Source organism: Camelus ferus, chromosome 1 (assembly GCF_009834535.1).
Source record: "Camelus ferus isolate YT-003-E chromosome 1, BCGSAC_Cfer_1.0, whole genome shotgun sequence".
Lineage (NCBI taxonomy): Eukaryota > Metazoa > Chordata > Mammalia > Artiodactyla > Camelidae > Camelus > Camelus ferus.
The window spans coordinates 79,596,485-79,608,720 of NC_045696.1; the positions used below are offsets into that span (position 1 = coordinate 79,596,485).

At 39.5% G+C, this 12,236-nt stretch overlaps 1 protein-coding gene across 1 annotated transcript in view; it reads right to left on the reverse strand.

The window, feature by feature from the left end:
• NLGN1 (neuroligin 1) overlaps window positions 1–11,766 on the reverse strand; it is a 756,644-nt gene extending 744,878 nt beyond the window's left edge. Inside the window, exon 1 of the mRNA XM_032484180.1 lies at window positions 11,435–11,766. The gene's annotated coding sequence lies outside the window, so the exon portion shown is untranslated. The remainder of the gene's footprint in view (window positions 1–11,434) is intronic.
• Window positions 11,767–12,236: the final 470 nt, after the last annotated feature.

Below are 12,236 nucleotides of genomic sequence, written 5' to 3' on the forward strand. Positions count from 1 at the left end.
AATAAAAACAGCCCTATCTTCCTTGCCTTAGCCAAAACAATGATGTAGAACACTCTGCAGTTTCATTTCAAAGGCTCCGGGGCAAAAAGAAAGACCCCCAAGGTCTCTGAGACAGGATCTGACTTCTCTTTGCCTTCTTCACTGTGCCCAGCATTGCACCTGACCTACTACATAAAAAAAAAAGTGTGACAAAATGGCTATTATTGAGTCAGCAGAGAATGTGGTTGTGTGTACTTGTAGAGGGTTATCATGGTAATAAGAACACTTTGGGACTTTTTTTTTTTTAATGTACCAGTCAAATGTGCTATATAATTTCATTTAATCCCACAACAGCCATATGAATTTGACAATATCAACCCTTCTGGACATACACATTAAATCAAAGAAAGGTTGAAGACAACACAGAATCACACATTTTAGTACAATCTTAGCAACAGAATCACCTTTGTGGCTAAAGAGTGAGGCAGAATAAGTTTATTTTCCTCAGTCTTGTCCATTTTTTCAGCCTCCTTCCCATGCCCCAGCTCCTCAACACCCCCACCCTCTCGAAGTATTGCCTCTTGGCCTCTCTCGAGCGCCCTAAATCATTCTCCTGGTAAGCACCTGGCAGGAACACAGTGGCTTCATCTCACTGGCCATGGTCTTGGTTTAAACTGATCTTCCTGGGCTTCCTCATCAATATCTGTCTATTTTTTATTTTCTCCATTTTAGCCAGTATCACATACGGCAGCGGGTAAGGGGAATTCAGGCAAACATATCTGTACTAGTTCATAGTTAGGAGGTTTTGCAACAGTCCCATGGTACAATGGAAAACTTTAATTTGGGTTTTGGTTTTAGATACAGACAGGGAACCATGGAAGAGGTCACAGGGGTCAGGAGCCATGGGTCATGGGTATGGTGAGGGAGAAATAACCTTCCTGAGGAGAAGAAAAACATATATAGACAGACAGATGGATGCTGGATTAATTTCTTGTTAAAATACACAATTAATTTTGTGTTAATCCAGCAATCCTGGAGGCCAGGAACACATTTCCTAGTGTCTCCCTTCTTTCTCATCAAACGATTATATGGAATATGAATAATCTTTCTAAGAAAAGTACTTGTTTCTTATACTTTCTGATATCAGGCATTCATCTACAATTTTCAATTAAATCAGACAGGCAGATAGGGAGATAAGAGACACACATACATATTACAGTTTTGCAAGCTTGGGTGGAGCAGGAGATTTAAAGGATAATGCAAACTTAAAGACGCTCTTTATAGTTCTCTACATCTCCCTGATACAGATATCCTTCATTCCAGTGACTGGGCCTTCTTTCTGCCCTACACCAGCATCACTTCACTCTCTTGTTCTTTACAGGTTTGCATGCTACAGACAGAACCCCATGAGGAGAGACAGTTCTGTGAAGCCTCATGCTTCTTTGGAGTTGTAGAGAAGACTGGTAAGGGAATGACATTCTGAGCTGAATACCAGGACTATTCCCAGTGTGTTTCAGACTGGCAGAGTCGTAATGCACTGATTCGTGAGAAATTATGACCATGTTTATGGAGTTCTACAGAAAACATGCTCACGCTCTTCTGACTGATTCCTTCCCTGTTCCCTGGGTGCTGGTTATTCTAACCACCGGTTCCCCAAATGAGCTGCTGTTTTTACAGAGTGGATTCCAGGAAAGTCAGGAGGGACATGTTGATTTCATGTGCAATTTAGTGGAAACATAGGAATATTTCTCACTTGAAATTGCACCTCTTAGACCTTAGAAATGTTACAATTTTTTAAGTGATGATGAAGATGACTGCTAGGTGTTAAAAGACAGATTACTACCAACTAGAGACTCTCTCCCTTAGACAAACGGGACATTTTCAGTAAGTGTCCCGTAATCAGCAGAGCTGAAAGGACTGACTGGAGTATTATACTGAAAGGAAGCATGGGAAAGAAGGTACTTTTGGGGAGGCAAAGTGTTTCTAGTACTTCCTGGGGAGAGGTACCCAGGTTAGAAACCAACATCTGGGCAGGCTATGATAAGAATCTCATTTGATGACATACAATCAAATGATTTCAAATTTATTTGGTATCAATCAGTTATATGCATTACCATGTGCTCAGAAAATTGTATTTCCATTTTAAATAACTGAATTTGTTTTCTGGTAGAAATGAGTAATTATTGGTAGTACCTGGTAGTAATAAGAAATTATTCTTCTGAGTAATATGAAACAGTTTTTCCCACGGACCTGTTTATCTCCGGATAAATATATAATTGGCATTTCTGATCTGCAGTGATCCTAAGCCAAACTACTGTACATAGAATGAGACGTATTTTTTCAATGAGTATCTTTTTTTTCTTTCCCACAATATTTCTCAGTGTGGGTTGGTGTTTTTTTGGTTTTGCTTTTGCCTTTTTTCTTTTGAAAAAGTCTAGATTGAACAGTTCCCTCTGTAATATGTCCTAGTCTTAATTTGTATTGCTTTTGTTCAAGCAATGCTTTCCTCCCTCTTCTCTGTTTATTCATACCCCCAATCTCCTTCAAGTAACACTTTCTTCACTGAACCTTCCTAAAGCTCTCTTCCTTCTATCTTCTGGCAATTATTGCCTGTACTTCTAAAATAATAATTCTTTAATCACAGATATACATCATACATGATGCTGGCATATGTATTACATATATATATGTACGTAATGTAATACATGTATACTGCCCTGTATGTAAAACTGATGCATGAAAGTGTCACATGTGGATTGAGATGTTCCAGCCCAACCTCTATCATTGTATATATTGAACAAGCCATTTCTTACCTCAGCCTCAGTTTTGTCACTTGAAATCTGAGGAGGCTGGCCTATAACTGTCTGAAAAACCCATTATGGCCCTCAGCTGGAAATACCATTGGATACTTATTGAAAGCTTTAAAAATGAATTATTATTTTTTATAGATCATCTGGAGTCAAAAACTATGCTGTTTCTCCCTTTTAGTCATTAAAAAGGTGACTGTAATGTAAATATAATCTCAACACCCTATTTTATGATCTAAGACTCTGAGCCAGTAAATAATACTCTCCACCTTCAATACTGGCATCTCGAATTTTTTTCTTATGGACAAAGGGACCTAAGTAGAGGATTAAAATAATTTAGTTAATTATTCAATAAAAATCTACTAACCTGCAGCAATATTATATCTCTATCTTACATATTTCCATACTCTAATTGTATTAAAAGAGGATATCTAGCCAAAAAAACTAATAAAGAAAGGTTTCCTCATGCTGTATAAATCTACCCACTTTTACAGCAAAATCAGTAGGTAAGAGGTAGCATCATGTTTTCTGTGTGGTGACCACAGCACCAATGAGAGAAAGGAGAGGGCGCACCTCTGTAGAGCTTGTTATTCATCAGAAAGTAAGTGCCCAGCTTTCTGGACACTAGAGAGCAGTGGCAATTTTCAAATACAATACAGAGAGGAAACACTGTTGTCTGTGGAATTGCACAGTAAGAACTGTCAAGATACATCCACAAATAGTAGTATCTAAGTGATCCAACCTGAGACTCCTCTTCTTCCTATTCTCATCTCTTTTCAAATGAGTGGTATATGGTTGAGGAGTGATAAAAAAAAAAAAAGGAAAAAGAAAGAAAGAAAGAAAGAAACTTCATTTTTACCTGCCAATTTTCTCTTACTTTTTACTGATGACTCTTGTTTTAAGTAGAACATTTATATATGGTGATAGTTAATTCCTCATGGAAGTTTTCTTTGTTCTTGATGGAAAACGCACTTTCTCCTTGCCTCTTCCCACTTCTACATCCTTTATTTGGCTTTAATTTATTCGGTAATCTTTCCATTCCAGTATGTTTGAGGAGAAGGGTCCTCAATCCTAACTCTATTCTTTTGAATCTCTGCATTGCTCACAACTGTTTTAAAGAACCAATAAGATTATGTATTTGTAAACCTCCCAAAACCTATAAAATCTTAAAGCTATATAATACATATTATATATCTTAAAGTTTACCAGTTTAGAGTAACATATCTCTATCACTATGTATCTGTATAATATCAGCTTATATTTTGAACATTCTTTATTATTATCTTTACCCAAAACAGTTCTGAGAGCCAAAAGACACATTTAATTTCAATTTGTCCAGCTATACATTTTAAACACTGAAATCAAGACCCAGAGAGATGAAGTGAATTACAGGAAGTGACACAGATAATGATTAGAAGTCTGCTCACAAACATAGGTCTCTTGATTCCTACTCTTGTGCTTTTTTCATCCTATCATTACCCATCTAGAAGACTAGCAACATTTTATTTATTGCAAACTGAGAGAGTAAGTAGAGAATTAAAAAAGGGTAGAATCAGATTCTAATGATACTCTCTAAGAAATATGTAGTATTCTCTCTTATCCCAAAGCTTAGAGATTAAATAGTTTGGCTAATTGATTACCATTATTTCATTAGCTTCTTTAAAAATGAGGACCTATGTATCATTATAGTTGCCATATTTCATTGACTCTGATACATTTTTTCCCAACCTATAACATCTATGAAATCAGGATGCATTTTACAATTCCTTATAGCCAAGCAGAAGCGGAGGCATGGTTGCTATTGACTTTGTGAAAATTGGTTGTATTTCTCTCGCCATGACCAGACAACCACCACTCCTGACATTTCAGGGCAATTTAAGGAAGGAAGAATATAAGATCTTGTTGGTGTCTGAAAATCTTCCATTGTCACATTCTAGTAAGATCAACAAAACACCAGCATCCAACCTTTCAGAAGATATCAATTGCTTAGAACGAAATTCTAAAGACAATCATGAAGTACTCTTAAGAAAGGTACATCACCAACACACACAGACTGTTGTCAGGAAAAACATGGATATGATTATGGATCTGAATAAAAAAAAATGATTCAAAAGAGTGAAAATCTGAATAGAACAAATTTTTTTGAATTCTTAAACCAATGTGTTTATTAATGCTGTACTTTTTATACATGCACAAGATTAACGTATTAAAAAAATCTACATCTACTTAAGTCTAAATTGTTCTTTATTAAAGTATAAAGTGCTAAGTGGTTGAAAAGCATCACTTAACAATTTAATTGGGGTGTTCCCTTTCTCTAAGGCATACGAAAAATAACGATGTGCCCCATAATCAGTGGTTCCTTAGTTTAAATGAAATACTTTAAAATATTTAATATAATTAAACTTTGTATCCCCTAAGAGAAGCTTCAGGAACTTGTAGTACCTTAGGGTCAATATTGTGAACAATAATTATTTCACAGTGGATATGCTGAAGTACAAGATACTGCCAGGCCCAGTGGAGATGAGGTCAGGTAGATGCCTAGAACACATACTGCCCTGGTGGTCTTTACTTGATACAAACGTGCTCACTACAATGTGGACTATTTAAAACCCAATTTCACTATGTTTCCACTTTCAAATATGCCTTCTTAAAACAAAAAGGAGATGCATCTGTTTCTGACTCCAAACACAGAGGGAGTTACTAATTATTGTTTCAAGTTTGATTCAAACATCAGTTCCCCTGGAGGCAAGGAGCCCAGGCCAGGGGAGGCTGCTGTGGTGCAAACTGCTTCAGGCTTGGAGCCTGAAAATAGAGCACTGGCGACGGGGAGACGAGACTCAACAGACATCTTGAAATGCTGGAGCTAAACCGAGAAGGCTGCCAATGTCCATCAGACAATCTGCTTTGAAACAAAGAGAGAAATCAAATCCATTCTTTTCGAGTTCAAGGTTCTTTTACATTATGACTTTGGTGTTAATGCTTAATTGCCCCTTTAAATCGGGAAGAAACTTACAGGGTAGAAGTGTGGTTATTGAAATTCAAAGGATAGAGAGTAAAAAAGTTGAAAAACAACTGTTATCTGATCATAGAGCAAAATATACATAACGACTTCAGCTATACTTTCTCCACCTGCCCTGACTTAGTTTCCCACCTGTCTGCAAACTACGACGTGTATCTCCAACAAAATGATTCAGGCATCACTGGCACCTCTTTTCTCTGAAATCCTACTGCACATGTTGATGGGAGCATAATTCAGAGTTTATTTCACACAATACTATCTAATTCTTCAACATATATTTATCCAAGAAAAAAAAATTTATTGAGTGATATATGACAGTATTCAGTTTTTGTACAGGTATGTATACATGTACATATATATTCTTCCTCCTTCCAAAAATAATTTGAAGTAGCTTATGCTAAAAAGCTCAAATACAATCAAATCTTGAAGTAGAGTTTAAGTTTAAAAATGGGTTCAAATAATGAGGCAAAGTAAAAGGAGATGAGTAAGGACCCCTTTTCAACTGAACACAAAACTGGCCTTGAGCTTCCATAATATCAGACCAAAAAAGAAAAGAAAAGAAAAAGAAAAGAAAGCTTTCCTTGTTTAAAAAAAAAAAAAAACCTCAGAAACATCATGAAAGCAATTATTCTACATCAGAAGCACACAGCCTGACATGTATACAGTTTATATCCACAGATCCTAAGACCATTTGATTCTTGTGTGTGTTTCTATGTGCATTTACTTCTAATGCAGACATTCCATATGATAAGAACTTTGAGGTGGAAATGGCATGATGTCTATGGCACACTCTATTAGGTACCCTAGGTTACAGCTACTGCCTCCTTCCTGTCAGTTAACAAGAGCTCTGATTTGGTTTAAGTGTGACACTGCATGTCCACAGGGAAAGCAGACCTCTCCCCCAGCCCCAGGGGAAGGACCATGATTGATCAAAACCAGTCATGCAATGTATTATCTCTTTGCAAGTGATTAGTTTAGGAGTGGAATGTGTCATAGTTTTAGTCAACCAGGCATAAAGGGAAGTCTGCTGATAGCATCTGCGGAAAAAATGTCCTTTTTTATTAAAAGAGACATTTCCATGAGAAGACTTCCTCTCTTCTTTTTGCTTTGGGTGGAACTGTCTGAAGGGGTGGTGTTTAGCTCTGTGGTAAGTCATGTTGTTTATCTTGTTTCCAAAATGAAGAGCCAAGAGGATTACAGCAAAGCAGTCCCAGATCCCTGACATCCCTGAACTGCTGAGTTAGCCAACTGTGGACCAGTAGACCTTCAGAATCTTTGTTCTGAGAGATAATGGAAGTCTTTAATATTTAGATTGTTAATTGGTTTTTCTGTTGCTTGCACACAAAGGTTTCACAACAGACACCATATTTCATATTTCTATATTCAACACAGACCTGAGCAAAAATTGGCACTCAACAAACGCATAGAAAAAATTGTAATCAATCAGATAAGATCATTGGTCATCACAGCAATATTGATGTATCTCTGTAAGGCAGAATTCTTCCTTAAGATGGTGTCCAATAGTACTTTTATTTTTACCATGCTGAGGTAAACCTAACTGAAAGCTACTATAATCCATGCTAACACACCTGCACAAGAAACCATTATTTTACCAAATGCCATCATGGGCATGTGCTTTCTTTATATAAGCATTAGGAAGGAGTATTAAAACAAAAGATCTGCATCTTTATTTCCTTTGACAACAGTTCTCACATGACTGACCACTACCTAATTTATAAGTATGAATAGAAAACTTTATTGCTTTATTCAATAGACTGGAGGAGATGGGGTGCTCTCTGACCGAAAAAAAAAAAAAGATGAGCAAGATGCCTTCATTCTGCCCAGTTATCTTCCAAGTAAACTATCATCCAGAGAAAAAATAAAATCACAGTATTATCATAGTTATTTTATCAATATTCAGCATGTGAAAAAAATACATCTACCCTCGACATAGCTATTCACTTTTTCTTTACTTTTTCTCCTTTCTGAAGTATTTGGGTAAATTTTACACATCTATTTATTCTGTAAAAGTGGCAAACACTTTTAGTTTCCAAGCCCAAATCCATTTACCCATCTTTTTCACAGATTTCTGATTTTCTCCAAGGTAGCGGTATGCCACACGAAAAACACATTTTCCAACCTCTCAGATACATAGAAGTGGCGAATTGACACAATTCTATCAAGTATGGAAGTCTACGGGGAGAATGTCCACATCACAAAAAAAAAAAAAAAAAAAAAAAAAAAGACAAAATGCTCAAGGAGAAGGCTTATCTGGCCCTTTCCTCTCCTTCCTTTTCTTTTTCTTAATCTCATAAAGAGCCCTCTCCTGTTTATTCAGCAAAAACCAAACAGATCCTCACCACCACTGCAAAGCAAAAGGGAAGGAGGAAACAGGGAATTTCCTTCCTTCAGACTCTAGAGTAATCATTCTCATGTTCTCAGCCCAAGATGATTTTACCTCTAAGGGACTATTTGGCAACGTCTGGAGATAGTCTTGGTTGTCATAGCTGTGTGGGTGAGTGGGTGGGGTGTGCTACTGCCATCTAGTGAGAAGAGGCCAGGGACGTTGCTGAACATCCTACGATGTACAAGATACTCCCCTCACAACAAAGACAAAGCCTTATGAGCCCCAAATGACAGCAGTGCCAAAGGTGAGAAATCCTGAGCGAGAGTACCCTTTGTTCTCTTTTTCTGCCCCCTCCTTTGGGCCTAGAAAGCAGGCAAGATGGCAGAAGCAGAGCAGTGGTCTTACGACCACAAGAAGGAAAGCACCAAGATGACAGACGAAGCCTGATCCCTTGTTTAAATGTTTAAGTAACTGTCTTCTCCTGATTTTCTTATTATGTGAGATAATCCACTCTTTTGCTTATTCAGCTGTGAGCCAGGTTTTCTGTTGCCTCATAGCCAAAAGTATTTCTAAATATACATTTATTATTCACTTGTCTATTTTATGTTCAGGCATGGGGCTAAGCATTCTGAATGAAATGATAAATTAGGTATGGTTTTTGACCTCTGGGACCTTACTCTCCAGCAAGGGAGCCAACCATCAGCAAGTGTGAAAGGTGGACTACTCCTAGTATGAATGACATGCGTGGGAGCTCAAAGTACGGATACAGGAAGGAAGCAGGGTGATGGAGGAAAGACCACTCCAAGGAAACAACAGGTTTTCCCATCCTATAGTTGGGGGTATATGTGTTGGGAGGTTGGGGGAGTTGGAAAGTAATCTATGAAGACTAGTATAAGCAAAGCACAGAAGCCTAAAATACAGTGCAGTATTAAGGAAAATGATAAGGAAAAGTCTCGTGAATGGAATGAAGAGTAAACTGAGGAGGAGTTCCAGGTGGAAGGCGTTTTAATCTAAAAATGTAAGTTGGGGAGTAAATTGTAAAAAGAGTTGGAAGTCCTCAGAGTTCTGGACATTAGCATCCAAGCTGTAAGGAGCCGTTGACCATGATTAACAAGAGATCTGCAAGACCAGACCTCTGTTTCAGAAAAAAATAAGAAGTTTGGTAACTGGACTTGCGTGAGTCCATTTACAAATAAACTATAACTGAGGAATCATATCTTTCTATTTACAATCTAATCTAATAGGCTGGAAACAAACATCAAACTTCACTTCAAAATACTTTAATAAGGTAAAAGTGTGCTGTTGAACTGTCACAGTTTCCAATGTTAACTGTTAATTCCAATTGTGTTTTACTTACAAAAACTATGTTAGTATTTGTTAGATAATTCATAAAATAATTCCTTTGTGTAAAAATTAAAAAAAAATTCTAGAAATAAACCATTACTTCACTTTGCTAAAAAAAAATATTAGAAATAGTTTATTTCAACACATGGAAACCCAGAGGTCTTTATCAATTATACCTACTATATCAATATTGCCCCTTAAAAAGTTGTCAATAACACTGAAGCTTAGATTATATCTGTATTCTCTAGTTATAGCTACTTAATTAGCCTATAAAAATTGTAGCTAATTTAAGGAAATCAGAAAGAAGATATAGATCCTGCCCCTGGATAACCATATGGAAATAATAAAAGTAGAATAAAATATGAGAATTTCAGGGTTGGAAGAGAATTTAGAGAATCAGGGAAGTCAGCCAACCATGCTAAGAATCATCAAGACTTCAAACACTACCTACAGCAAAAGGAGTTCTCAGCCTACCTTCTGTGAGTCTATATTCCACCTTCAACTTCAAAACAATTCAGACATTTATATTTGAAAACATTTTATGCCTAAATATAAAAAGAAAATTTCACAAAATTAACCCCCACTTAGGGAATGAAAGAAAAGACTGACAGAAAGTACCGTGGGGTGGAAGGAGGGAGACTATGGAAAGGAGAGTTGCTTAAGAGGGCTTCTCTCAAGCCCACGCTGCAGGAACTCTGGCACCGTCAGCTGAAAGACTGACTCCCTCAGTTTCTGCTTATGTTAAGAGGACTATAGAACCAGCAGGCTTACAGAAAACAGTTACTTTTTTTAATCAAACCAAGGCCTCAGTAATGATTAACTTCCACTTTCCCTGTGAATCACTCAATCACTGGGCAGAGAAGGTAGACAGATTCATTCTCTGCCAAGGGCACAATAAACTTAATGTTTTTGTATTTAACATTTAATATTTTAAGTATGTGCATGGTGGCCCTTGCTTCTGAGCTCATTTCAAAGAGCTGGTGTTCTGCTAGTTTGCAATGGCTGATTGAAATGCCCAGACATTTTTTACATTTTACACTCAAATACATGTACCCATACCTTCCTTTAGTAATGTTTTTATATCTTTGATCCTATTTATAATGAAGCATAATTAATTTTTGGGAAATGCATTATGACTGTAATTTTCATGTACAGCATGATAATTTACTTAAGCGAAAATAGTCTACTGTAGTTTCAATATAAGAAGAAGAAAAATGAGTATATTAAGTACCCATAAAAAGGCAGAGGAATATACAGGGTTAGCTATCTGAGCTCATGCTTCCTAAGTCCTACGTGTATCACCATGGTCCTGGAAATGAAAAAAGAAATAGTATAGTATCTCTGTGGAGGCCAACTGCTAGTGATTCAGGGTAATCACAAATGAGTCAAATATTAGACACGTAATTTCCCTCATCTCTATAACACTCCAACAACCTCTTCTGGAATAAACCATTTCTAATTTAAAATCTCAACACAGATAATTTTATATTCACTGCAGGCGGCTTTTCATTGCTACTCACAAAGCATTGCGCTGGACCGTAAGGAGCCAACGGAGACGTCTGAAATGTTTGGACTAGCTTCTCTGCCCAAGGGAGTTGACTGCCCCATGATGCATAATCTATTAGCTGCTCATCGCGAGGGATCTACAGAGGGACATCTCGAGTCGAACCACGCAGACCTGAAAACCACTCCGCTGGAAATGTTGTGGGAAAGAGCAACTTTATTATCCCTGTCAAACTACGAGGCGGAACCAGTCCCAGAACTAGCCGGGGGGCCTGGGCAGAGCAGGAGGCTGAAGGCAGCTCCCCAGCGCTCCGCCCCGGCCTCAGGCAAGGGTTTCTCGTGGAGGCGGCATTGTTCCTCCATCTGCTCAGCCTCCGTATTTCGCCAGGAAACCCTCCCCGCGCTCTCGTAATCTTTTCCTTATGGCTTTGGTACCTCTCTGCCGACTTCTTGGCTCCGGCTCTCTGTGGTCCCTGGGCACCGCTCTAGGGTGAAAAGCTGCAGTGACTGGGGCGCCGCTCTAAGGCGTCGGAGGCGACTGCACTCGTCGGCCCGAGCCCGGGCGGCGTGCGCGCCTCACACTCGCTTTCTCCCTTCTCTCCCGGTCTCTCCGGCTCGGACAAGCTCTCCCGGCCTCTCAGCCCGACTCCGGCTCGCCTCCCCCCGCGGTCTCGCCTCACACCCGCGCTGCGCGCACGGCGTGGTCCGCCGGGTCGTCGGCGCGCAGACACGACGCCCACCGCCCGCAGACTCGGACTCGGGCCGGAAGGGTCACGGCGCCGTGGGAGGCGGGGAGGAGGGGCGAGGCGGGCCGCGGCGGGCCGCGGCAGGTGGGGAGCGCAGGGGGGAGCGGGAGGCGGCGGGAGGCGGCGGGAGGCGGGGGACCGGCGGGAGAGGGAGCCCAGGGAAAGGGAAGATGCGTCTGCTCCGAAAGCGCCAATGAAGAGAGGACGGAGGGGGCAGGAGCGGAGAAGAGCCGAGAACACCCACCAGGAGGGGGTGGGCAAAACGGGCAATTTACAAACTGCCAGGGCGAGAGCTGGGGAGCGGGGGCGGGAGGAGGCTGAGAGGAGAGAAGGGAAAATAAGGGCAAGTTCCCACCTCTCCCCAAAAGGTCGAGTCTGAAAACGCGTCCCCTGAACAGGGAGTTAAACAGGGTTTGGTCATGGTGTAAAGGGTGGATTTAAAAAGGAATTAAGTGTCGTGTAGTTTTTCCTAGACTAGGCTCAGTTTCATC